The 25747-nt window shown below is 44.0% G+C and overlaps 1 long non-coding RNA gene across 2 annotated transcripts in view; it reads right to left on the bottom strand.

Annotated features, from left to right (window-relative positions):
* Positions 1 to 25747, bottom strand: part of LOC120395764 — a 169498-nt gene that overhangs the window by 53281 nt on the left and 90470 nt on the right. The window lies entirely within an intron of this gene.

Below are 25747 nucleotides of genomic sequence, written 5' to 3'. Positions count from 1 at the left end.
CAACCTCTAGATGTTTAACCAAAAGGAAACATAACAATTGAACAACTTGCCCAAATAACGCCAATTAAAGACAATGTAATGCTATGTATTGGCTGCAAGCACTATATTTATTGTTTCTTTACTTGCTTTTTGATGATGATATGTTGTGGGATGTAGACTCTTACTCAAGTTAGGCTCACAACATAATCCTATGTCTCCTTACATAATTCCTATCTTTAAAATTTATATATAAAGTGTGCAGCCCTTAACTGAAAGTGAAGCTTGTGCTTAAGTCTCTAAAGGATAAACACCTATATGTAATTTCATTGATATTCAGCAGGAGGAACATACCCAGGCTATAGAAGTCCCATTTTTGTCCCATCAAATTATGTTCAGCTTCTGATCAGATAAACTATTACAAATCACCATTTCCCTTTGCTGGCATTTGTGCTGGGCTAATGGTGTCATCACTGCTGCAGCACTCACTGTACTGGAAATTTCAGGGGTAGTGGGAGGTGAAGAGAAGAGAGGAAAGCCAGGCAATCTAGGCCAGTGGTTCTCAAAGCCAGTCCGCCGCTTGTTCAGGGAAAGCCCCTGGCGGGCCGGGCTGGTTTGTTTACCTGCCGCCTCCGCAGGTTCGGCCAATTGTGGCTCCCACTGGCCACGGTTCCCCAGTTCAGGCCAATGGGGGTTTCGGGAAGGGCGGCCAGCACTTCCCTCGGCCCATGCCGCTTCCCGCAGCCCCCATTGGCCTGGAGCAGTGAACCGCGGCCAGTGGGAGCCGCGATCAGCCGAACCTGCAGATGTGGCAGGTAAACAAACCATCCCGGCCGGGCCCGCCAGGGGCTTTCCCTGAACAAGCGGCGGACCGGCTTTGAGAATCACTGATCTAGGCCCTAGTCTGCAGAAGCTCCTATTACAAAAAGAGCCATCCTTATTGACAGTCTATGACAGAATGTACTCCTGATCCACACCCTACACACTGTAATAATCATAGTATAAAGTATGCCTTGTGAGGTATCATTTGAAAACTCATAATTTGTTGGTCATTATTGTCCTGATAAAATCTGTGTGGCAAGATTGTATGTGAAGTGATAAGATTCCACTGTATGGTGTTCTTAACACATGTTCCAAACTGATGTTGGCAAACAGGTGTCTCAAACAAAGGAAGGCGGGCTCTGTTTTATTTGCATTTATGTAGCAAACAGAGTCATCAAGCAAAAAGGGAAACAAAGGGCACTCAAACAGGTGAGGAGAAAAGCAGCAGGGAACATCCTTCCCCATAGACCCTGTCTCCTGAATGTCAGTTTGAAATGTGTTTCAAGAAGGTGACTGACATTCTAAAAAAAGGGGGGGACAAACACCCCAATACATCTCCTCTCCTCCTTCCTGCTCGTTACACTGACAGCACCTGAAGTGACAAGAATTTATTGGATTCTGGGGAGAAGGGGTCCTGACCTAAGAAGTTTGGTCGATAAGACTGCTGAAAACATATGGTGAGAAACTTTGCTGGAATCAGATATACTTTGTAGTTAGGTACATAGCATTCACATTTTAACTTTATTTTCTTCTAACCATTTCTGACTTTTATGCCTCATTAATTGTATTCACTTAAAATCTCTATCTTTATAGTTAATACACTTGTTTTATCTAATTTAATGTGTTTAAATGTCTGGGAAACTCCATTTGGGTGGCAAGTTATATGCATGTTATTTCTATTAAAGAAATAATAGACTTTATATAAACTTATATTGTCCAGGACAGGACTGGGAAGTATAGGACATACACTTCTGGGGGGAAATGTAAGACTGGGGATGTGTTGGGGTCACCATCCAGTGTAACCAAGGCTGATACAAGCCAAGGTGTAGCTGGATGGCTGAAGGACACACAAACATTGCTTGGAGTGACTTGAATGCTGGAGGCTGTTTGTGAGCATCCAACTGGAGGCTATGGCAGCAAGGCATTGTAAAGGGCACCCCAGGCAGACGGCAAGGGGGACACAGCTACCCATTAGCCTGGATTGTACCCTGGTATGTGTCACAGCCTCAGTCGAGATGCCAAGGACTGCAAGGGCAGGGGAAGACAATTTTCTTAGACCCTTTTAAATGGTCCTTTCCTAGTTCAAGATATGGACAAACTGATGAAGTAATGGGAGTGGTGAAGCTTGCACTATCTACAGAGTGCATGGAGCTTGTAACTCTGGTTTTCAGGCTTTCAGAGTGGTACCATTTACTAGCAATAAATTAACTGAATAAGAGAAATGGAAAAGTTTGAGAAATGAATAGAAGTCCCACAGTATGACACTCCTTTAGCTCAGTCTATCACTAAGGAATTAGAAATAACAGATCTGAATTGGTATGTTTAAAGATGTTTGAGGTTTTATTGCTGTGGAATTTATGTATACTTTTACTTCTTATTTTTCTAAGTGCTAAAATACACAGTTTCAAGGGAGTTGTTTGGTATGATGAACATGTTTTTATTTTGTTAACTGACACAAGTGACAAGAAAATATGGATGCAGTTTCTTTGAGGGAAAATAGACACAGATGTCAACTGTTTGATCCCAGAAGAATTCTAGCCTGTGGTCCCTGTAGCGGGTTGGTTACCCACTCCTGCCCTGAGGGGTTTAAAAAGCAGCCTGCCAGGACTTGAGAGCTGCAGCTCTAAAAGCTGGGCTGATTGGGGAAGTGGCCACAGCTGGGCCACGCCCCAATCAGGCCACAGCTGGTCTGTATAAAAAGGTTGTGAGCCAGAAGCCCACAGAGTCTCTCTTTGGCTGTAGAGGGAGAAGGGCCTGGCTGCTTAGAAGCTAGACACAGGGTACCTGGGTGAAGCAGGGCTGGGGAAAGGGAGAGGAGCTGGGGAGCTCCTGCTTAGAAAGTCCCAGGCTGCGGCCTAGCATAAAGCCAAGAGGTACTGGGGGTTGCAGCCCAGGGGTAGGCAAAGGTAGCAGGTCCAAACCCCTTTGCCTATGATGAGTGGCTGATACTGCAGTCTGCCCCAGTGAACAGGGGCTAGATGGAGACTGGGCCATAGCCAATAATGAGGCAAAGTGGGGACAGTAGGGTGGGGGTTCCCCTGGGAGGAGGAGACCCAGTTAAAGGGGCACCAGGGTCCTGGGAGAGACACAGGGGCAGTAGCTGGAAGGCGGATCACTGGCCTGCAGAGGGTGCTCTGGGCTGGATTGAGCTAATTCCCTGAAAGTAACCAGCAGGAGGCGCCACAGGGGTGAGTCCGGGTGGTCTACAGTCCCAAGCAGAACTGCTGGAAACTTTCATAGCAAAATAAAGAGTGCCCGGTTTCCATTTTCATTGCAAACCAGAAACTTGGGCCAGATTTATATACTAGGTTTTGCTGAACATGCTATTAGTTTTCAGGGACCTAGGGCCAGAGTTTACAGAAGAAATGGTAGTGATGCCATAGTTTTGAAAAAATCCAGACAATATCTAGAAGGTTTGGCCAAGTTTGGGATCCATTTACACTCAGAACTTGAAGTGAAACTCAGAGTTCAAATTTATAAGAATTGACCCATGAACCCTGCAAATCAGAAATGCAGCATTCACACGGCTTTGGTAATCATCTGCTAGGTAATTGCCAACAGTTCACTAGAGCAGGGTTTCTCAAACTTCATTGCCATCGTGACCTCCCTTCTGACAACAAAAAATACTACATAACCCCAGGCAGGGGGACTGAAGCCGGAGCCTCACTACCGTGGGCAAGGGGGCCAAACACAAAGTCTGAGACCTGCCACCCGGGGGGTGGGGAGGGTGGCGGGTGAAGCCAAAGATTGAGGGCTTCAGCCTTGGGCAAGGGGGCTGTAACCTGAGTCCTGCCGCCCAGGGCTGAAGCCTTCGGGTTTCCGCTTCAGCCCTGGGCAGTGGGGCTCTGACTTTGGCTTCAGCCCCAGGCCCCAGCAAGTCTAATACAGGCCCAGGCGACCCCATTAAAACAGGATCATGACCCACTTGGTAGTAAATAGGTTGAGAACCACTGATCTAGAGTTTAGCATTCTCTGCTATGCATATGCTTTCTCTCAATGGGAGCCTCCAGCAATTTCAGAAAACATCACCAAAAGTTGCATTAGAATCAATAGGCTCAATTTCCCCACCACACCCTGCCCCCAAAGAGCCTAACCAGTCAAGTGCAGGGAAAGGAAAGGAGATCGGAGGAGAACCTTTTTCCCTACACACACTATTCTGCCATGTCTGGAGAAAAGACATCACCCTTTCCTAAGTGGTAGTCAGCTGTGCAAACTCTCTTGCTGATCTCAGAGCCCACTGATGTGCAATAAAAGATATTCCAAAGCACTGAGCTATCCCTACTGACCAAGATGTGTCGTACATCTACACTGCAGCTGGCAGTGAGATTCCCAGCCCATGAAGACAGACTCACACTAGAGGGGCTCAAGCTAATGCACTGAAAACAATAGTGTGCACATTTCTGCTCATGCTGGAGCTCAAGATCTTGAGCCCAGCCAGGCCTCTAGGCTTGAGAACCCAAGCCACAACATCCACACTGCTATTTTTAGTGTGCTAGCTTGAGCCCCATTAGCACGTCTCTGTCTTACTTCCAGCTGCAGTGCAGACATCAGCTGGGGCTCACAGGGTGACAGCCAGTCTTTTGACTCCCTCTTCTCTGAAGCAGTGAGAGGACAGAAGCAAGCTCTCCCCTCCCTCCAGGCCTGTTTTCACAGCAAGGGATTCCCCTTCATAGATTCCTCATGCAGAGCAAGAGAAAGGGGGATGGGGAAAAAACCCACACAAGACCAATATTTTCACTCCCTTCTGGTGACAGATCACAGTGCTGCCAGATTTCCCCCTCCTTGATCTGAACTAGCTAAGAGGTGATGCCAGCCATCAAGCAGTTCAGAAGGGGAAACATTCTCAGGGCTGCCTTTACTGTATGTCTGGCCTGCCTTAGTCCATTAACATGGAAAATCAAATACTTAACACGTTCACTCAGTCTGATAAATATTATAAATGGTCCACTGTGAAAAGTTGCTGAGGCAGACAGTGTGGTCATTTAAAAGTAATTAGATGCTGTCCTTAGGGAAAACTGGCATTAAGGACCCAATCCTGCAAGGTTCCAATAACTTCCTATGGCATTAAAATAATTTCAATTAAAAGAGAGTTTAGAACACTCAGCACTTCAAAGGGTCAGACCCTAGAAGAGAAAAGTCCTTGATGGACTTTATGGACTTATGACTTTTCCTCTGTTTCCTTTGTAATTATATCTGCTCTGTTCACTATAGTTATTGTGTCAGTGTTTCCATAATAAACTCCTATCTTCAGGAGTTTATAAATTGGCAGCAAAAATTCATTCTCTGCTGCAAACAGGGTCTTCTCCTGAGAACACTCTCTCCCCCCTCCCACACAATTTGTAATAATATCGATTTAATTTTTTTTAAAAAGATTTTTATGGAAGAGTAGAGAAAAATGAAAAAAGAGAGAAATACAAGTTCATGGTTTGAGGTGCTTTGTTGCACCACAAATCTACACTGTTTGAAAGAACCATTGACTCCTGAAGTGGTCCAGAGCCTTTCAATATTCTGAAGAGTGAAAAAGTTCAAATCATTTTCATGCAGAATGTCAATAAGTTGTTAAAATTCATAAGCATTTCTTGTAGATGAAGCTGGACCAAGTAGCCACATATTATGAAGTCTGAAATAAAATGTTAACATTGACCTCTGAATTCAGCAATGATTGCACTGTATTTATACACTAAATACATAAGCCGTTAGCTCAAAAAGAGCCAGTGACATTCCATCTTAGCCTTATAAAACACTTCAAGAAATTTGATTTACTGAATGAAAACAAGAGAAGACAAAACACCCAAGAAATTTCCTTAGCACCTCACTTCTTCCAGAAGCAGATATCTGGAAACCTCAATTGAATTCTAATTCCCTTACTTGTGTTGTGTCAGCTTGCTGAATACTACTTTACACCAGGAGAAGTCCTTTTGAAATTAGTGGAATTACTTGAGGAGTGAGGTGCTATTCAACGTGAATAATGATATCACAATTTACCCCATGGAAAAATCTCATTGATTTCAGTGAGACTGTATGTATGTGTGTGTTATAGGTTACAATTCAACATAATTAAGGGTATGAGAATCAGATCTTTATTTGATTTACAGATCATTGGCAATCTTATGACATCCCTTTGCAAACTCAACTTTATTTTAATGTATTTCAATGTAAAATAGATATTTCATCATGTATAAGTAGAGGTGAAAGTAAGCTGGTCTGGTACGGTGTACTGGCAAAAGCTCGTATGCCGTGCCGGACTGGACCGGCTTCCCGGGCAGTGATTTAAAGGGCCCAGAGCTCCAGCCACAGTGGGAAGCCCTGGGCCCTTTAAAGTGCTGCCGCTGGAACTCCGGCAGCAGGGCTCAGGTGGCGCTTTAAAGGGCCTGGGACTCCCCACAGAGGCCGGAGCCTCTGGCCCTTTAAAGCACCACCCGAGCCCTGCTGCCAGGCTCAGGCGGGAATGTAAAGGCCCGGTGCTCCTGCCACTGCGGGGGACCCCAGGCTCTTCAAATCACTGCCGTAGCTCTGGCAGTGGGGCTCGAGCGGTGCTTTAAAGGGCCTGGAGCTCCGCGGTGGGTGGAAACCTGGGCCCTTTATTTCACCCCTGAGCCCTGGGGCTCCCAGCTGCCTCTGCAGGAGCTGGGAGCTCTGGGGTGATTTAAAGGCCCTGGCGATCCCAGCCACAGCCGGAGCCCCAGAGCCTTTAAATGCCTCTTCCGGTTGAGGTCATGCCCCCACTCAGGACTCCGGCATACCGGTAAGTCCTTTCAGTTACTTTCACCCCTGTGTATAACTATATTGGACTTTGCCCCCAACAATGGGTCATTCACAGATTGTGAACATAAGACCTTTAGAAACACAGCACTGACATCCACCAATTCGGGTAAAGGAGCAAAGTAGGGGAATGATGCTGGCCTGCCCCTTCACTGATAAGATTTGCAGATAACAGAAAAATTGGGGAGTGGTAAATAATGAAGATAAGTCACTGATTCTGAAAAGTCTGGATCACTTGGTAAACTGGGTGCAAGCAAACAAATAATGTGTATTTTAATATGGCTAAGTGTAAATGTGTACATCTTGGAATAGATTATAGGCCATATTTACAGAATAAGGGACTCTATCTGGGAAGCACTAACTCTAAAAAAGATCATGGTGGATAATCAGCTGAACATGAGCTCCCACTGTGAGGCTGTGGCAAAAAGAGCTACTGCAATCTTGGGATTCATACACAGGCAATTCTTGAGTAGCAGTAGAGAGGTTATTCTTTCTCTGGATTTGGTACTGGTATGATTGCTGCTGGAATACTGTGTCCAGTTCTGGTGCCCACAATTCCAGAAGGATGTTGATAAATTGGAGAGGGTCCAGAGAAGAACCACAAACATGATTAAAGGATTAGAAAACCTGCCTGTGATTGAACTCTGAGTCTATTCTATTTAGTTTAAGAAAGAGAAGAGGTAACTTTACTACACTCTAAGTAACTACATGGGAACATGGGCAGCATGTGAAACGCTGGCCGGGGAAGGCTAGTACTCAGCCCCACCCCTTCCACCCAATGCCCCACCCATTCTGTGTCCTCCCCGCTGGACCACAGAGCCCCCCACCAGAGCTGCCAGCCCCTGCCCCAGGCTAGCGCCCTCCAGCCCCAGAGTGCTGGGAAGGCAGGCTACGCGACCCCAGCCCCCCCAGCCCTGGGGCTCCAGGAAGGTGGGCTGCACAGCCCCAGCCAGGGCCACTGCACAGGGGAAGCAGCAGAAGGGACCTGGGGGCTGGGCATGGGCGGGGCCATGCCTGGCTGTCTGGGGAGGCACAGCCTCCCCCAGCCTCTGATCCCCATCATCCATGATGGGGAACAAATCTTTAATATTGAGCTCTTCAGCCTAGCAGAGAAAGGTATCAATCTAATGTGTTGGAAGCTTAAGCGAGGCAAATTCTGACTGTAAATAAGATGTAAATTTTTAACTAAGTAATTATCCATTGGAACAAATTTGTCAAGGGTGATGGTAGATTCTCAATCATCGAGAATTCTTAAATACAGATTTTGCCACTCTCACTCATTCTGAGTAGCATCTAACTCTGCAAATGCTTACATTGGGTTTCATAGGATTATTTGTGAGGAAAGTACTGCTCAGTGTTAATAAGAGTGGCAGAATTGTACACAATGAAATTTGATTGTAAGATGGTTTCTGATGAGACGGATAGAAGTCACATTATTGTATGGAACACAAATGCATTGGCAAGGGGATAGACTAGATGACCCAATACTGAATGTCTTTTCCATCTCTAATTTATATCTTTATTCAACTTCATCTTTGTCAAAGGGTCTGTTATTTCATTTCATTTTATAATGGTTTTCCAAAAAAAGCAGCGTTGTCATCTTATTTTGAGAAAAGGAATTATACTTCCGCACCACAGGTTGAAAACAAGACATTTAGAGGCTACTGAACAAAGTGAATTTCCCCAGTACATCACCAGTAAAGTAATACTGGTATTAAATAACTTCATGCCCATCCACTATGAAAATTCTCAGTGTTCATTAACTCTAATTTCCCTTTTTCTCACCTGCCTGGCACAGTGAATGGTCACAGATTGGACTGTAGTATATTTAGAGGAGATACTTGTTTAAAACACTCCCTATAAGGTATTCTTATTGGGGGAATAATTAAATATTGTAAGGGAAAGTTACATTGTAGAGACCATTTTGAACTATAATTACTTCCCCAAATATTCAAAGCCGACTGATTTAATTTCTTGTTTATTCTGGGTAAAAAAGTAAATGGAACAAAATGCAATTTGAAATCTCCTACATGGGCATGCAGCTAGTCCATGTAACTATGTGCACTACCATTATCTTACCCTTGCCTTCCCTACCCCGTTCCTTCCTTTTTTTGGTGATGCCGACTGTTGCGTCTTGCCTTAAATTAGTTTGAGAGATCTTTGTGGGATATATTTTGTGTTTGTATGTCACCTAGCACAATGGAGCCTCAATCCAGATTGGGGCTCTACATAATATTGTAACAAATTAATTATAACAGACTATCTAGGTATCTACACTGGCAATGTATCATTTCAATGGCAAAACTAACTTAAACTAGTGTTTCTGGAAACTATAAACTAAAGAACTTTAATAACTACCTAGCATTGGTGCTCAGGAAATGAAATCAGTGCATATGAAGAGCGAATGGGATTTGCCAGTTATGTGAGAGCTGCTGCTTCATTGGATCCTGAAGAAGAGAAGGCAAACAGAGGAGCCTGATTAACAAAGAGAGGGAGAGCTCATCTAAAAGTTGTTTGTTTTTCTTCTTACATTTCTTTTTCTTTTTTATAGTTTGTCTTTGTTCCAAAATGAACTGCTGTAATTGTAGTCTGAATGAAGGAGGGATAGTTCTAATTAAACATGAAGGGATTACACACATGCATGACCACTGTCCCTTATTGAGCAACACAGTTCTTAACAGCAAAATAGGAAATGATTCAGAACAAAGCTAAGAGCCACTGTATTATGCAACTAGTAAACTAATAATTTCAGTAAAATACAGCCAATTACCAAAAGAACATGGCACCTGCTGTGTAAAAAATTCACCATTTGTGCATGGAAGTCAGTAAGTACCACATAAATACCCTCCTGAGCATGCGATTACCTGATCTGAATGGACAAACATGGGCTCTGCACATATAGCTCATGCAGGCACAACTTTAAACTAAGTGCCCACAAACTAGGTGTCCACTTTGAAAGTCTTTTAAAGTCAAATTGTTCCCTCTTCCTTTCCTCCATCAACTCATTTCTAGGTTTTTCCACCCTCTTTACCATGCTCCATTTCACAGTCTCGTTTTTCCTTCTCCTCAATTCCTTCTTTGCCTCCTTCCCATTCCCCTTCTTCTTTACTTATTTCTTTGCCCATTTCCCTTTTCATCTCTCCCCTACCTCCTATATTCTATTTGCTTATTAGCTCCTACTGTTTGTGCAATTTTTTTTAACTCCCTTTGAATTCACTTTACACCATGAATCTTTCTTTCTTTCAGCTTCCTCCCATCAACACATGCCACATTGGAAATATCTCAATGCAACACACTCACTTGTGTGTAGGTGATCAGAGGCCCCTATTGTTTGATTGCTAAACTACACAGAACATTGCTGCTTTAATTCACCAGATATAAGGGTTTATGTTTGAATCAAATAGTAACTAATTCTATTCCTGATGTGCATGCAAGAGAATAACTAATGTTTGTGGTATCTGTATATATGTGGCTACAGATCGTTACAACAGGACCAGCTGATTTTGAAGAGATTGTTTTGAAATGTGACCACAAAAAGTTCGAAAAAGCCAAATTCTACTGTTCAAATCTAGTCCATTTTTGATGGAAGAAGGCTTCTGAAAAGAACGGGACTGTTGGATGGCCCCAACAGAAATTATTTGCATTAACAACCAACCATCACTAATTTCATGTATAAAATTAAGATTAATTGTATTTCTAACAAATATGGGACATTTACGTTTACTACATGAATATGCAAATATGGTAATATACCTGGAAATCATTTTGTACTTGTTTTATAGTTCACAAACCTGTGCTAAAGTATTTTAGATACAATTTGTTTAACTTAATCTCAGAATAAAATATACTAGTGGGATTGTAGAAAGAATAATAATGTTGGTGGGCTTTTTTATTGTGTTCCATTTTAAACATGTGTAAGGAAAGTAGTTAATGACTAAGCAGGAATCCAGTTCTCACAGATGGCATAGGTACCAGTAAATTAAAATAAGAAATAATTCCTCATATTTACAGTCATGGCTGACAGTTAACATTAACCTATCCCACAGAAAAGTTTCTACCCAGACCTGAATGATGTATCAGCTTTCCAAACTGAGGACTGCAAGATCATGATAAATACAACTATTCTGTTTGGAAACAGGAAAAACACAAAATCCAAGGTACCATATTTGGAAGACTCTGTGTGACTATTTCAGTATTGATTCTGATTTCCACACTTAGTTATGTATTGCCAAGACTCCTGTCATAACTGGGAACTTCAAACACACAGACTACTTTTCCAAGCTGTTTTCCCTCCCTTGCTGCTTCCCTTATCCACAGGGATATCTGAAAAGCAGAATTTCAAAAATGAATCTTACTAAATGATGTTATTCATTATTTGTAAGGTTTGCTTTGATTGGGTGACAGCACCATGTAAAGCCAGCAAGCAGGTATGGGAAAATTCACTAGCTCTTTGTATGTTTCTCTTTAAAGCCAACTAACTAGCTTTGAAGAGAGCATGTTAGGCTGCGAAGTGGAAACAGAAGGAAACAGCCTGATAACATGTATGCTGAGACTGAAAAGAAGTAACCAGAGGAAGAGAAATAGACACAAGGTGAAACAGACGAGAGAAGGTAAGAAACAGCTGTGTATATGCAGGGGAAAACAGGGGAGATGTAACGTTGGGGGGAAAGGAAGGAAACAGACTGATTGTGACAAAGGGCATGATGAGTGAGAATGCTCCAAGGATGGTGGTCATGGGAGAAGCAAGAGGAGAGAGGAAAACGACCAAGGTGACAAATGGAGAACAGCTGCCAGTTATCTCTGGCTCTAAGATAGCAAGGTGATAGGTGCCCTAGAAATACCTGAGATACAGCAACTTAGAGTGCAGCAAGCCAGGTAGAGTTACCAACTTTCTAACTGCACAAAACCAAACACCCTTGACCCACCCCTGTGACACCCCTTCCTGAGGCCCCATCTCTGCCCTGCCCCTACTCACTCCAGCCCCCCCCCCCTTCCTCAGTCACACACTCTTCCACTCTCACTTTCACTGGACTGGGGCAGTGGGGTGGGGTGCGGGAGAGGGTGAGGGCTCTGGCTAGGGGTGCAGGCTCTGGGGTGGGGCTGGGGCTGAGGAGCTTGGGGTGCAGGAGAGGGCTCTGGGCTGGGGCCAAGGGGTTTGGAGTGTGTGAGCAGGCTCAGAGCTGAGGGTTGAGATGGGGGGACAGGCTCCAGCTGGGGCTGTGGGCTCTGTGGTGGGGCTGGGGATGAAGGGTGTGGGGTGCAGGCTCCAGAAGGGGGCTCGGGGCTGGAGGAGGAGGTTGGGGTGCAGGGTCTGCGAGGGGGTTCTGATCTGGGGCAGGGGGTTCAGGGTGCAGGTTCCAGCCTCACAACACTTACCTCAGGCAGCTCCCAATCAGTGGCACAGTGGGGCTAAGGCAGGCTCTCTGCCTGCCCTTGCTCTGTGCTGCTCCCAAAAGCAGCCGGCATGTCCAGCCCCTTGCTACAGGGGTGATCAGGGAATAGCTGCATGCTGTCCCCGCCCCCAGTACCAGCTCTGCAGCTCCCATTGGCCAGGAACTGCAGCCAATGGGAGCTGCAGGAGCAGTGTGAAGCCAGGGCAGGCAGGGAGTCTGCCTTAGACCCACTGCGCCACCAACTGGGAACCACCTGACATAAGTGCCACCATGCCAGAGCCCGCAACCTGAACTCCCTGCCCCAGGTTGGAACCCCTTCCTGCAACCTAACTCCCTCCCAGACCTTGCATGCCACCCACACCCGTACCCCAGCCCATAACCTCCTCCCATCTCCAAACTCCCTCCATAGCCTGCACCTCAACCCCCTGCCCCAGCCCTGAGCCCCCTCCTGAGTTCCAAACCTCTCAGTCCCACTATCCTCCCCAGACCCCAGACCCCCAGCCAGAGCTTGCACCCCAGCACGCATCTCAACCCCCTGCCCCAGCCCTGATCCCGCTCCTGCACTCCAATCTCCTTGGCCACAGCCCAGAGCCACCTTCTGAACCCCAATCCCCTCATCTCCAGCCCTACCCCAGAGCCCTCACCCCCAGCTGGAGCCCTCACCTGCTCCCACACCCCAACCCCCTGCCCCAGCCCACTGAAAGTGAGTGGGAGAGAGCGAGTGATAGAGGAAGGAGGGCTGTAGTTAGTGGGGATGGGGCCTCAGAGAAGGGGTGGGATGGGGGGGGAGAGGATGTTTGATTTTGTGCAATTAGAAAGTTGGCAAACCTAATCTAGCTATATATGTGCAAACACACGTGTATATATCTCCCACAATCTCCACATATCTTCTTCTACAGTCGGTCTCTCTGATCATCAGCATTCCTTACCTTATATCTTGAAACACATGGCTAGAGGGCATAGCCAAAAACTGGTGAGAGAAATAGTATGTGTAACAACTCTCTTTGGCAATATGCGTCATCGAGATCAGAAAGCTCTGGGCATCAGAAAAAGAGACGCTTTCCCAGCACCACTGCTGATAGGATCAGGGAGAGGAAAGGCGAGAAATGGGATGGGGAAAAGAGCAGGACATTCGTTCCATTTTTACCTCTGATACCAGGGAAGCATCCTTCTGGTCTATGACTGAAGCGTATGCACTCTGAAGACAGAATATCAAAATTCTTTACTGTGGGCATTCACATCATCACAGAAGACTTAAATGGTGAACTGAACCCAAATCTGGAATTTGGACACCTAACTTAGGTGCCAATTTTGAAAATGGGGCTCGCCATTTCTGCTCATCTCTTCTGACCAGCAGAAATAATAAAAGATACAATATTCCTAGGATATGTCAACAGCCTGCCTACTTACAATAAGTTGGAGCAAGCAGACAGAATGCCAGCATGCACCTGCACACGTCCCCCCTCCAAAACAGAGCTGGCACTGTGCAAGTTGTGTAATCTTAGATCTCCTGTCTCTGAGCGTATCCCTTTAAAACCAGCAACTATTGATGGATAAAGTGGAAATCATGTTTCCCAGGAAAAACAAGAGGTATAATAAGCTGTACAGAAGTAGATCTAAGGAGAAGAAAGAAATCACAACATATGGCACGAGGCTTGGGTTTAACACACCAAAAGAGTATTGTAACATGAACCAGGAACTAGAGGACTGTTTTTAAACAACTGTATAATCCGAGTAATTTTAATAATTCTTAAGTGCGCAGTGAGGGTAGCAGTAAGACTAGCCCCCATTATTAGCCTTTATCAGGAGCACAAGATGAAAAGAACACTCTTGTGCAAAGAAACCATTATCAATAAAAATAAAGAAGATGAAACAGCAGTCAAATAGGAATGAAATGTCCCCTAAAAGAATGTTAAAACATATCTCACGCTGATAGTCTTTGAAACGATGACATCAACTCCCTTATGTTAATCAAATAATTACGTATGGAATGTTTTTCACAGATATTGTATAGAGGCAAGAATTACAAAGGCACAAGATGTGTTGTGCTGACCAAGGAAGCAGATTTTGTCTCTTAAGACAATACGATGTATTGGGCAACAACATATTCATGGCCAAAACATACAGGAAGGTCAAAGATTAGAAAAAGTAATTATCAGAAAACAATAGAAAGGAAGGTCATAGCTTAAGCAAAGTAGTTATTTTAATCTGCAAATATATAAAATTTGTAGCCTTGGTCCACAGTCCTTGGTCTACTACTTTTATCAGATTTCTTTATCAGGCACTCGTTTAGAGGGTTTTCATCATAAATAACATTATAATGAAGCTGTTCACAGGGCAGTAGTTAAGATTGTGTCAGCATTTCTATTATAACCCCTATTTTCAAGGGTTTAATAACTCAATGGTAAACATGTGCTCTGAGCTGAAACTCAGCACACAAAGCCTAGTCATGCAAGTACTTAAATGTGAAAAAAAAATGGTTTGTTCAGTTTTAAATGTTTAATAAAAGTGAGGAAATATAAGCTTTGTAGTTTAATATATATTTTGTTCTCTTTTGACGAACAAATAACTTTGGTTTGGGTTGGTGGTTTTGTCTTTTGTTTTCATTTCGTTTTTTAAAGGAACATTTTCATTAAGATTTTGGGAAACAAAAGAAGCAACCACAACTTCTTTCAGTTATCCAGGATATTATGGTTAAAAAAAATCACAGTTTTCTGGATATTGTGGATAAAATCATAGTTTTCTACTCTATTAATTTATGTCAGAAAAGATTTGGCAATTATATTTAGACTGTTGACCATGTACACAAGGGTCACATTGTCAAGGTTGACTGTAACAGCTCTGAAGTTGCTATTACAGTCTTTTGTTCAATTATCCATGAAATAAGATGAAAAACAAAAGTAAAGTTTCAGATAGAGATGTGATGCTTTATAGGACAAATATGGTACATGCTAAATACAGATGAGCACTCAACAAAAGCATTTAAGTGAATGATTGTCTCCGTAGGTGCAAGACACAATCCCAGGGTCATACAGCAGACTGAAGAGGTGAGTTTAGGGAATCTCTAGCATAGTGATAGTAAAGTGTGTGGGAATTGTGACAAGGAAACGAGGCAGGCAATAGCCCCATTTCCTCCAACTAACACACCATGACCTTACATGTGGTGAATCATGGCTGCCTAAGCTAACAAGTGCAAGCCCAAATTAAGATAAAACATGCCTGAACAAGTAATCACTGAAACAACTAACTAATCTGTGTATGTTTATAGTAAACAAAGTAGGCAGAAACACCCTGAACCGATAAGATTGCCTTACACAATCTGCAAAGTGATTGCTCCTTACATGCAAGACATGTAGGTGTTAGTAGCTGGGAAAGATGTATATAAACTGTAGGTGTGCGACATTAATTGGAACTGTGGCATCACCCTCTACCTAAATCCCCTGCAGCTGGGCCTGGTAAGCATGGGCAAAGAGCTATTACATGCCTAATAAAGTAACCTGAGTACTAACTAGCTGGAGTCAAACTGAGCAGGTAATGTATAGGTATTATATGAATAGTTTTCCTGGTGAGGCTCCCAACCTAATGGCATTGTTAGAAGGATTTAAACGTGAGGAGGTTTCTAATGCATGAAAGAAGTGGTTTGAGTCCAAGAAAGAACCCTATGTATCCCTCAAGGAGGTCCAAGTGGAAAAGAAACTCCAAAAATAGCATTGGAAAAAAAGTGTAAAGAGAAGAAACAGAAAACCTTGTTGTTACAGGACTAATTTTGGGAATTGGGATCCTTCATAAGGAAACTAGAGATCTGACAAAGTAAGCTGGAGAGGGAGAAGTGTGAACTGAAAGAGAATTATATAAGGTTCATGCTGTGCAATCCAATGAGACATTTTTGAATCAGAGTGAGAGTTGTTATTTCCTGATTTTTTCACAGGATCAGCTTATAGATCAAGTGGCAAGTCTACAAGACCAACTGTAGAGATGTCAATGTAACAGGAGGCAGGATTCTGGAGGGTTTTCCCCAGTTCTCATAATAGCTATGGGATGGAACTATGCACCAGGGACTGTTCAGGTTCCTACAGCCCCATCTGCTTATGGAAATGCTAAAATGAGTTACCCACGGCCTGAGTTGAGAAATGTATCCTGGGGGTTGGGGTTTGTACCCTAGGCTCCTATTGTTGTTAAGGTGGAAGAAAGGGAGAGGACAACAAGAGGATCACTACTGAGACTTGTTCCCTTGATATCTTGGAGTTGGATGTCCTGTTAAAGAATCAGGAGCCTGCCCAGAGATTACCAGAACATGTTTACCCAGTGGATGTTGAAGGGAGTAAAGCTAAAAGAGATGAGCTATCTGAGTATGCAAAACAAGGATAAGATACTACAGTGGACCTTGGGGAATGTGTCACCCTGAGTTACAGGGCATACCCTTACTGATTCAGATTTAGGGACAAAATGGGCAAAAGTGTTGTATGATTTAAGAAATGTTTGCCTTAAAGCTCCTCCTGAAGGAGAGTCAAGTGAAAGCTCAGATCGCCTCCTTTGTCAGTGTGAGAGCAAAATGTGCTCAATAAACTAACAAGGGGAGACCTAGTTCATATCAATTGTTACTAGAAATATTGCGCTCCAAATGTAAGGAGTACATTTTACAGTTTGCCCCTAGTCCCAATGAGACGTTAAACAAGAGGTGAGCACTGGTGAGGGTTGTGACTCTGGCAGACTAGGTGCTAGCTCAAGCCAAGTACCCTGAATGCTGACAATGCATAGCTGGAAATCAGTCTGGCTTACCTGTGGATTAGTATTATTAAAATAGATATTAGAGTTATAAGAATGTGTTACGTTTTTAGACCTTATGGAATTCTCATAGAATGCTGCACATATTTGTCCTACTTATAACCTCTTGTCCCGTGTTATAAGGTAATGTTTAAATGTTTGCTCTGTAACTATAAAAATGTTTGCTAAGACTGTAAATCCCATAAGTCAGGGGAGAAGCATTACCAAGTGTTAAATACTAGTTTACCATATGATGTTATCTCCTCCCCAAGGAAAGATGGTCTACAATCATCAGACAAATATTGGTGGACAAAAGACATTGCTGATTGCTTCTCTAACAGCCCTGACGAGGGTATGTGCCCAAGGCTCATCCCATCACAGCTTGAATGCTGGGGAAGGGAATAAATTTACCTCTTAAGGAGAACTAATTATTCCTATGCTGCTTGAATTCTCAGGGGCAAGGATTTCTAAGGGTAAGGAAGGAGACCACCTCTGTTTTGCTTGTGTTAGCCTTAAAGGACATATGGCGTTTGCTTACTATTGGAGTTTCTATTACCTTTTGAAACCTGACTGTAACTCGTGTGTGTATGCTTACCTGCTTTAACCTTGTAAATAACTCTTATTTGGATTTCTTAATTAATAAACATCTAGTAAGTTTGTTACAGGATTGGCTACTAGCATCGTCTTTGGTTTGAGACCTGAGTACAGTTGACCTAGGGTAAGTTACTGGTACCTTGGGACTGAACATAATTTGATTATTGTTGTGATTGTTGTTGTAAAGCGACCATCTATCACAAAGTCCAGTTTGCTTGGGTGGCAAGATAGCCAGAATGCCCAAGAGGACTGTCTGTGACTCCATGATAAGACTGTTATAGTGCTTTCAGAGTTCACCCTTGTTGCTGGATTGGTGAAATCTACTTCTAGAACATAGGACCATTTGGGAGAATTTTCACCCTGCTTCTTGACAGTCTGCCCTGAGGTTGGCACTCAGTCATGAGCCACTCCAGATAGCATAACAGGGGATAACTATGAAAACAGTGTCAGCAGAGGCCAAGTTTTTTAGACTCTGGCCCTAGAGACAGGGAACCTTGGGGAAGAGGAGGGTCCTGGGGCAGAGAACAAGGATTTGGAGGGTACGGAGAAGATCAGGAAAAGCAGAGGACATGAATACCCTTTTGACAACTCAGGAAAGAGAAGGAGGAAGTGGAGAAGGACGTGAAAAGATTAAGGGTTCAGAAGGAGGGTCAGCCCATGAGGGAAGCTCACCCCATGTTCTCCCAATAGGGCTGACAGACCCCCACACCTCAGCTATCCTTTGTAATGCCCCTTTCACAGGACAACTGGGGATGTCCCATGGTACAAAACACTGTGGGAGAGGGGGGCAGGGCAAGACATGCAATTAGACAGTGGGGCAGCAACAACAGACAGGGAACTTACAGGAGGAAGATAAATAGGGCAGAATTCAGGGAGTTACTGGGAGATTATTGGGGGTAGAAGTAAAAGAACAGGTAATATGGACAGGAAATTGGGCAAGCCAGTATGCAGTCAAAGGAAGAGATTCTGAGAGTTCAAGTGTTGGTGGCAATGTGGCTAGTAGTGGACTTGGCAAACATGGCTCTCTGGAGTGCAGAGCAAGAGGAGGTTATACCCATGGCAGTGGCATTTGGGTTACTAAAGATAAAAACAGGCTGTATCTATTCAATACACTGAGGAAGGACCAGGGTGGGTCCTAGAAGTAAAAGGAGCGTATTGGGAGGCATGAGCTACATCTTACCTGAACTGTGGTCAAATTGATACCCATATTACTAGAAGAGGAGGTAAAAACCCAGTACCTAAGGAGTCTATAGGGCCAATACAGGAGGTAGAAGAGGCATTGTTGAAATGAGGAGTGATAAAGTCCATATCCTCAGTGTGTAATTTTCCAGCATGGCCAGTGAAAATGTCAGAGGCAGATGGAGATTAACGATAGACTTACAGAATTGTAAATGGCAAGGCAAAAATCTATGGCTCCTATAGTAGCAGCTTATCCTGAAATAATTGTAAAAGTATTTCCTAGAATGAAGTGGTTTTCAGCATTAGATACTAGTAATGATTTCTGGATGTTGCCTCTGGCCCCAGAGTGTCAGTATAGAACAGTATTCACGGGGGAAGGAGTGCAGTATGTGTGGACTGTGTTACCCCAGGGATAAACAGACTATCCAGCTATTTTTCATGCACATATGAAACAGTCTTAAGGACTTTTCTCAGCCTGACAGGCTCATTCAGTATGTGGATGATGTATTGGTGCAGTCCCCCACCGAGATGGAACACAGAGAGGACCTGCAGCAGGCAGGGTTAAAGATTAACAGCAGAAAAGCAGTTGGCTCAGAGAAAGGGTTACATTTTTAAGAATAACTGTACATGAGGAAGGATGGAGTATTGATCATGGGCCTGAATTACTTTCTAAATTACCAATCCCTACTGATAAGCAGGCATTACCATCCTTTTGGGAATCATCGGAATTTGTCAGGAATTCTCCACACTTTATTCAGAAGCTGCTAATCCTTTGTATGAGTTGGTGAGGCCCCCCCCCCCAATTGGGAATGGCAGGAATAGTGCACTGAAACAGTGGTTAAGATGAAATAGTTTTGGAGGCGTGCAGGCCCAGATAAAAGTAACCATGTTTTATGTATCTTGTAGTAACTCCAAATACGATAGGAGTAGTGTTCATACAGAAATATGGAAATCAGGTTCAGCTGAGGCATTTGCTTCCTAACTATTGCAAAGAGTGGAATTTAAGCACAATTGGGATGAGAATTGTGTTGACTGCATATTGGGCAATTATTAAACACAAATATCTGGCAGGAGGACAGAAAGTATTCATGCCAGTCACCATACCGCTCTGAAGGTACTGCTGGAGGGAAAGTATCAGCTGGACAGGTTAGCAATGAGAGAATTCAGAAATGTACTCTGACATTGCAGGGAGAAAATGTGGGCAGTATAGCTAAAAGAACCAAAGAAATGGGTGGCAGGATTCTGCATACATGGAATGCCCCATGAATGTGAAGTTAGCCCAGCTAGCACTCAACAGCCAATCTTCAAAGAACTAAATGCTAACAAGGTTATAGGATATATGGTATATGGATGAAAGTAGCCAGGGGCTAAGGGGAGGAAGCTTTTGCGGCAGTGAAGCTAAAAGATGGAGTGATAGTAAATACTTTGCAGTATAACTGTGGGAGGAAGTCAACGCAGTATGCAGAACTAACGGTTATCAGTGTACTGATGGAAGAAAAAGGGTCCTGCTCTAAGCTTACCATACTCTGATTCAGACTGGATGTCCAAGGCAGCTCTGCTGATTCTGACCTGGTGGACTCAGAACAAGTATTGGGATATAGATAGAGGAGAAATCAAGTTCAGTACTATGGAGCAAATGCTGGATGAAATGACTAAACATTTTGATAGAGTAGATATGGTACAAATCTGAGCAAAAGCAAAGAAAGGTCTGTTAGTAAAAGGAAATCAGGAAGCAGATTTGGCAACCAAAGATGCAGTAGTAACCAGTCTTTCCTGGCCAGGGGGAATTGCTGTGGAAGCCATTCCAGTGGCAGTGGTCACCCGAGGCCAGAATCTATCTTTACACAGAGTAATTGCAGAGCATCCAACAGCAGGATTCAGAGTTAGGTCCATTATGGAAGCAAGCTCAAAGCCTGGGAGTAAAGGTGGATGGTCAGGAGTTAGTAATAGAGCAGGGGTTCTAGTGCATAAAAAGTCAGATGATGATTTGGAATGGGTAGTACAAAGAGATATGTGGCAGGATCTCTTAGCCTGGGTACATGGATCAACTACGGGTGTTCACTCTAAACAAAAGGAGGCCCAGGAAAGGTTGACAAAAATGGGATAGCGGCCCAGATAGGAGCAGGATTTGAATGAACATTTTAATTCTTGCCTTATTTGTGCTAGTTATAATCCAACAAATAGAAAACGCAGAGGGGCACTCATGAGTGAGGCTTCTGGGAGCAGATCCAAACTGATTACAATGTGGAACTAACCCTAACCTTCCAAGGGAACAAATTCATATTAGCTGCAGTGGACTCATTCTGATACTGGGTGGAGGCATTCCCAACTGCATTGACTGCATGTGACTGCATTGACAACACGTAATAAATCGGTGTATAATTTGTTCAGTCGGTGCAGGATTCCTAAAATAATTGATTCAGACAGTGGTAGTGGATTTGTTGAATTAGTGGTTAAAGAATTATGTACACGCTTGGACATTGATCAGTAATTCCACATTGCTTATCATCCGGGAGCAGTGGGGCAAGTGAAGAAAATGGAGAGTCATTAAAACTAAACTCAGGAAGGGAGTAAACAGCACAGGTCGTAATTGGGATAAAAATATTGCCACTTAATGTGCATCAGAGCTGGAGAATGTAGATTCATGGGGTTTTCCCCATAGGAGGCCCTGATGGGAGACTAATGAGACTGTGGGGGAGTATGATTAATCCTGTACCACCTGAACACAAGTTGCTGGATCTGCATGGCTCTGCTAATCAAGTGTGCTGCACTTGACTGATTCTTGGGCAGTCACACAGCTTAGAGGGAACACTGTGTACAGGCTGTGTAAACACCATGGTGGGCCATAACAGAAGAGGTAATCTTGCACCCCTTTGTGTGTACTTGAAGTTGTAGTCTTAATGGGAGCTCAAATAACTGTTGTGGTCAAAGGAATGTGTTGCTGGATAATAAAATTGAAAAAAAAAACGTACAGAAAGAGAAATATGATGTAAATAAAACAAATGCTAACATAAGAGAGAATGAGAAGGAGTGGAATGTAGAGCTGGCTTAGCAGGCATTAGCAGGCCCAAGTTAAGACAAGACATGCCAGAACAATTAACTGTTTACATATATTCACAATAGTTAGTTTCAAGTGAATAAGGGAGGAAGAAGTTAACTAAATTAACTATTGTAGTTATGTTTAGAGTAAACAAAGAAGGAAGAAACACCCTGACAAGATAAGTTTGTTGTAAAAAATCTGCCAAGCAATTGGCCCATACGCAACCTGCAAAGAAATTGATCTTTACACACAAAAAGTATAGATGTTAGTAGCTATGGAAGATGTATATAACCTGTGTGGTACATAACATGAATTAGAATTGTGGTATAACTCTTTACCAAAGCCTCTGGCATCTGGGCCTGGCCAGTGTGAGCAAAGAGCTGCATGGATGGTGAACTCTAGGCTTGGGGAGGCTACCCCATAGCCCAGCTCGCACCTTCTGCCAAGGCCCCTCCCACCTCCTTCCCCTGCTGGAACCCAGGGCAACCCCCACAGCCACCAGCCCCCTCACCCCCAGGCTGTCACAGCACCCCCAGTCCTGGAACATCCTGGCCACAGGCTGGCCACCCTAGCGCCAGCCCCAGCCCACTTCCTGGAAGAGGAGCAGCCTGCCTGGGCTAGGGGCAAGGGGGAAGTGGCAAGCAGGAGAGGGCCTTGAGACGGAACATGGATGGAGCCATTGGGAGCTGTTCGGGGAGGCTTAGCCTCCCCCATCCTACAATAAACACTGCCCATGAAGAGCTGTTACATGCCTAATAAAATAACAGTAAAAAAAGAACTAGATACATTCATGGAGGATAGGTCAATCAATGGCTATTTGCCAGGGTGGGCAGGGATGGAGTCCTTGGTCCTTGGCCTCTCTTTGCCAGAAGCTGGGAATAGATGACAGGGCATGGATCCCTTGATGGTTACCTGTTCTGTTCATTCCCTCTGGGGCACCTGGCTTTGGCCACTGTCAGAAGACAGGATACTGGGCTAGACGGACCTTTGGTGTATATAACCTGTGTGGTACATAACATGAATTAGAATTGTGGTATAACTCTTTACCAAAGCCTCTGGCATCTGGGCCTGGCCAGTGTGAGCAAAGAGCTGCATGGATGGTGAACTCTAGGCTTGGGGAGGCTACCCCATAGCCCAGCTCGCACCTTCTGCCAAGGCCCCTCCTACCTCCTTCCCCTGCTGGAACAGTATGGCCGTTCTGATGTTCTTATAATTTGTTCTCACAAATTTTGTTATTAAAAACTTGCCAGTGCCTTGACTGAATCGTAAGAGATATTTACCATTTTCATACATATGGTGTTTTGAGAAAAGTACCTTGCCTGTCTCTCATATATAAAATTTTCATTATTTGAAATGTCCAAGGTAGGGAAATTCCCTGGAATTCTGTTGTCTGACAATCTGGGAGATGAATGGTTTGATTAATATGAAATTCTGAGAACAAAACCTTAGGTAAAAATCTTGGTTTAGCCCACAGCAACTCTTTCTCCCTGGTGAATACTGTAAGTGGGGGGGTCTGCCATTGAAGCCCCTAATTCTCCAGCCAGTCAGGCAGAAGTAATAGCTACCAGAAAGGCTGTCTTCAAAGAGAAATCTAATAAAGAACAATTATCTAGTGGCTCAAAACCACATTACATAAGGCATGTGGGTTGAGAACTAGGTTGAGGTGCCAGGTAGGAGTAGGAGAGAGATTCAAGAAACCTCTTAAGAATCTTCCCTTGATTGGGTGAATGAAGAGCAAAAACTCCCCAATGGGTATATGGAAAAGCTGTTCTTGCCATTAAGCGTACCCTAATGGAATTCACAGAGAGACCCTTACCCAGCAGGAGAAGTGGCTGTGTCCTGCCTCCTCCGCTCACTGCCCAGGCCCAGCTACTGGGCGGAGGGGCTGAGTGAGGTGGCAACATGACAGGAGATGCAGCATGAGAAGCACAGAGGGCTGCCCACCCCAGCAGGCTAAGCAGAGCAACTCCTGCAAAGGCAGTTCAGCACTTGCAGAAACATGTGGGAGCACATGGGAGCCCTTCCATACGTTGCCTCTGCCAACGGATTGGGGACCAAGACTCCCTCGTCCAACCTCCAGGAATCCCTAAGTAAAGAATATTATGTGGAGGACTCAAGAGTCCAGTTTTCATTGGGATTTTAAAAAGAAATGTCTGCTGAGGTCATCTGCCATGGTGTTCTTAATACCTGGGAGGTACAAAGCTAAGATAACTATGCGGTTGGCTATCCACCAATTTATCGCCTTGGCACAAAGATCAGGAATGTGTACCTCCTGGATAGTGGATGTAAAACATGCATACCATGTTGCCTGCCATTATCTTTACTGACTTGGATCTGATTAGAGGTAGAAAATGTAGATAAGCATTTCTGATTGCTTTCAATTCCAAAAGACTGATGTGGAGAAGCTACTCTTGTAGTGACCATTTGTCCTGCACCTTGTGATGTCCAACATATACCCCCCTTCCCCACAAGGTAAAGTGTCTGATGTTATCACAACAGTAAGGGGATTCTGAAAGAATGGGACACTTGCACAGGTCTTGGTCAGGTACCTACACCAGTTGAGTGACTACAACCCATGGGTGGGGGGGCAGACCGTAATTTGCCGAGGCTGTGCTTGCTTGGTTTGTAAACATTTCAAAGCCACACTATTGACCTCAGAGATGTAATCTGGCATGTTGCATACAAAGGCGCAAGGGGACATGTACCCCAGAAGCTGAAGACAGTCTCCTACTGTTACTTGAGGTCTGCCCTGAAGCCTTGAGATGAGAGTTGTTAGTGCGAGAAATCTGCTGGAAGGGAGGCACGTTCTGCCTGTCACTGCATCCAGAGAAGCTTCTATGAAGTCTAGACACCGTATCAGAGAAAGAAAAAAAAAACAAATCAACCTCAAAAAGTCTAAGTCCCAGGCTGTGAAACAGAGAGCATATTAGCTTTACTGCAGCCAAGACTTCCTGATACAATCTGCCCTAATCAACCAATCATCCAGATATAGAAAATAATTATACCTAGACCATGTCAGTGGGTTCAACCACCACCAAAATCTTTGAGATTACCCTGGAGGGCAGAGGAAAGGCCAAAAGGGAGCACTGTGCACTGGTAGTGCTCGTTGTTGATTAGAAAAAGAAGAAACTTTATGTGTGAAGGGTGAATAGTGACATGAAAATATGGTTCCTGTCTCTTGACCTACAAAATGCCATCTTCTAACTCTAATGAGGGAATTATGGCTGCAAGGGTCAACATCCTGAATTTCTGCAGTCGTACATATCTAAAATTGGCCTCTTCCCTGCATTTTTTTTAGGGGGGATCAGGAAGTACTTTCAACAGAATCCTCTTGTCATGAGCTGTATAGAACTGGGTCTATTGATTCTAAATGTAGAACACAGGTAACCTCTTGCACTAGCAATTGATTGCAAGAAGAGTGTCTAAAGGGGGATAGGAGAATGGGAAGGAAGGATAGATTTGAAATGGATAGTGTAACTAGACTTTATGGCTTCCAAAACCCATTGGTCTGATATTCTATTGTCTCATGCATCCTGAAACTAGGAGACATGGCATCCAAAAGGAGGGAGGGGAATAATGGCTGCAGCTCCAACCCCCTGTCAGTTGGATGGTTCAGGCTCTTGACCATGGCATCAAAACTGTTGCTTGGAGGAGTTTTCTTCTTAAAATATCTTGGTCTCTAGGCCAGGAGCTCAGATGTTTATAATAAGTAGAATATGCAGCGGGGCATGCTCTTTGTGCCATCTGAGACCTATTAAATCGTCTCTTATTTACAGGACTATAAATCCCTAAGAATTGCAGTGTGGCTTTCAAGTCTCCTGAAGTGTGGAGAGATGTATCTGTCAAGTCCATAAAGCACTTGTGATCATCAAAGGAGAGGTCTTACACTCTAGACCTGTCTTGAGAAGCCAGATAACTGTAGCCAAGATGCTCTTCTTATAACAGCATGGTCTATGTCCAATGCAATGGTCATATCTACTGCATCAAAGGAGGCCTG

Source organism: Mauremys reevesii, linkage group 1 (genome assembly GCF_016161935.1).
Source record: "Mauremys reevesii isolate NIE-2019 linkage group 1, ASM1616193v1, whole genome shotgun sequence".
Classification (NCBI taxonomy): domain Eukaryota; kingdom Metazoa; phylum Chordata; order Testudines; family Geoemydidae; genus Mauremys; species Mauremys reevesii.
The sequence above is the reverse complement of the archived record's forward strand: the minus strand, read 5'-3'. Positions and strand labels throughout refer to the sequence as shown.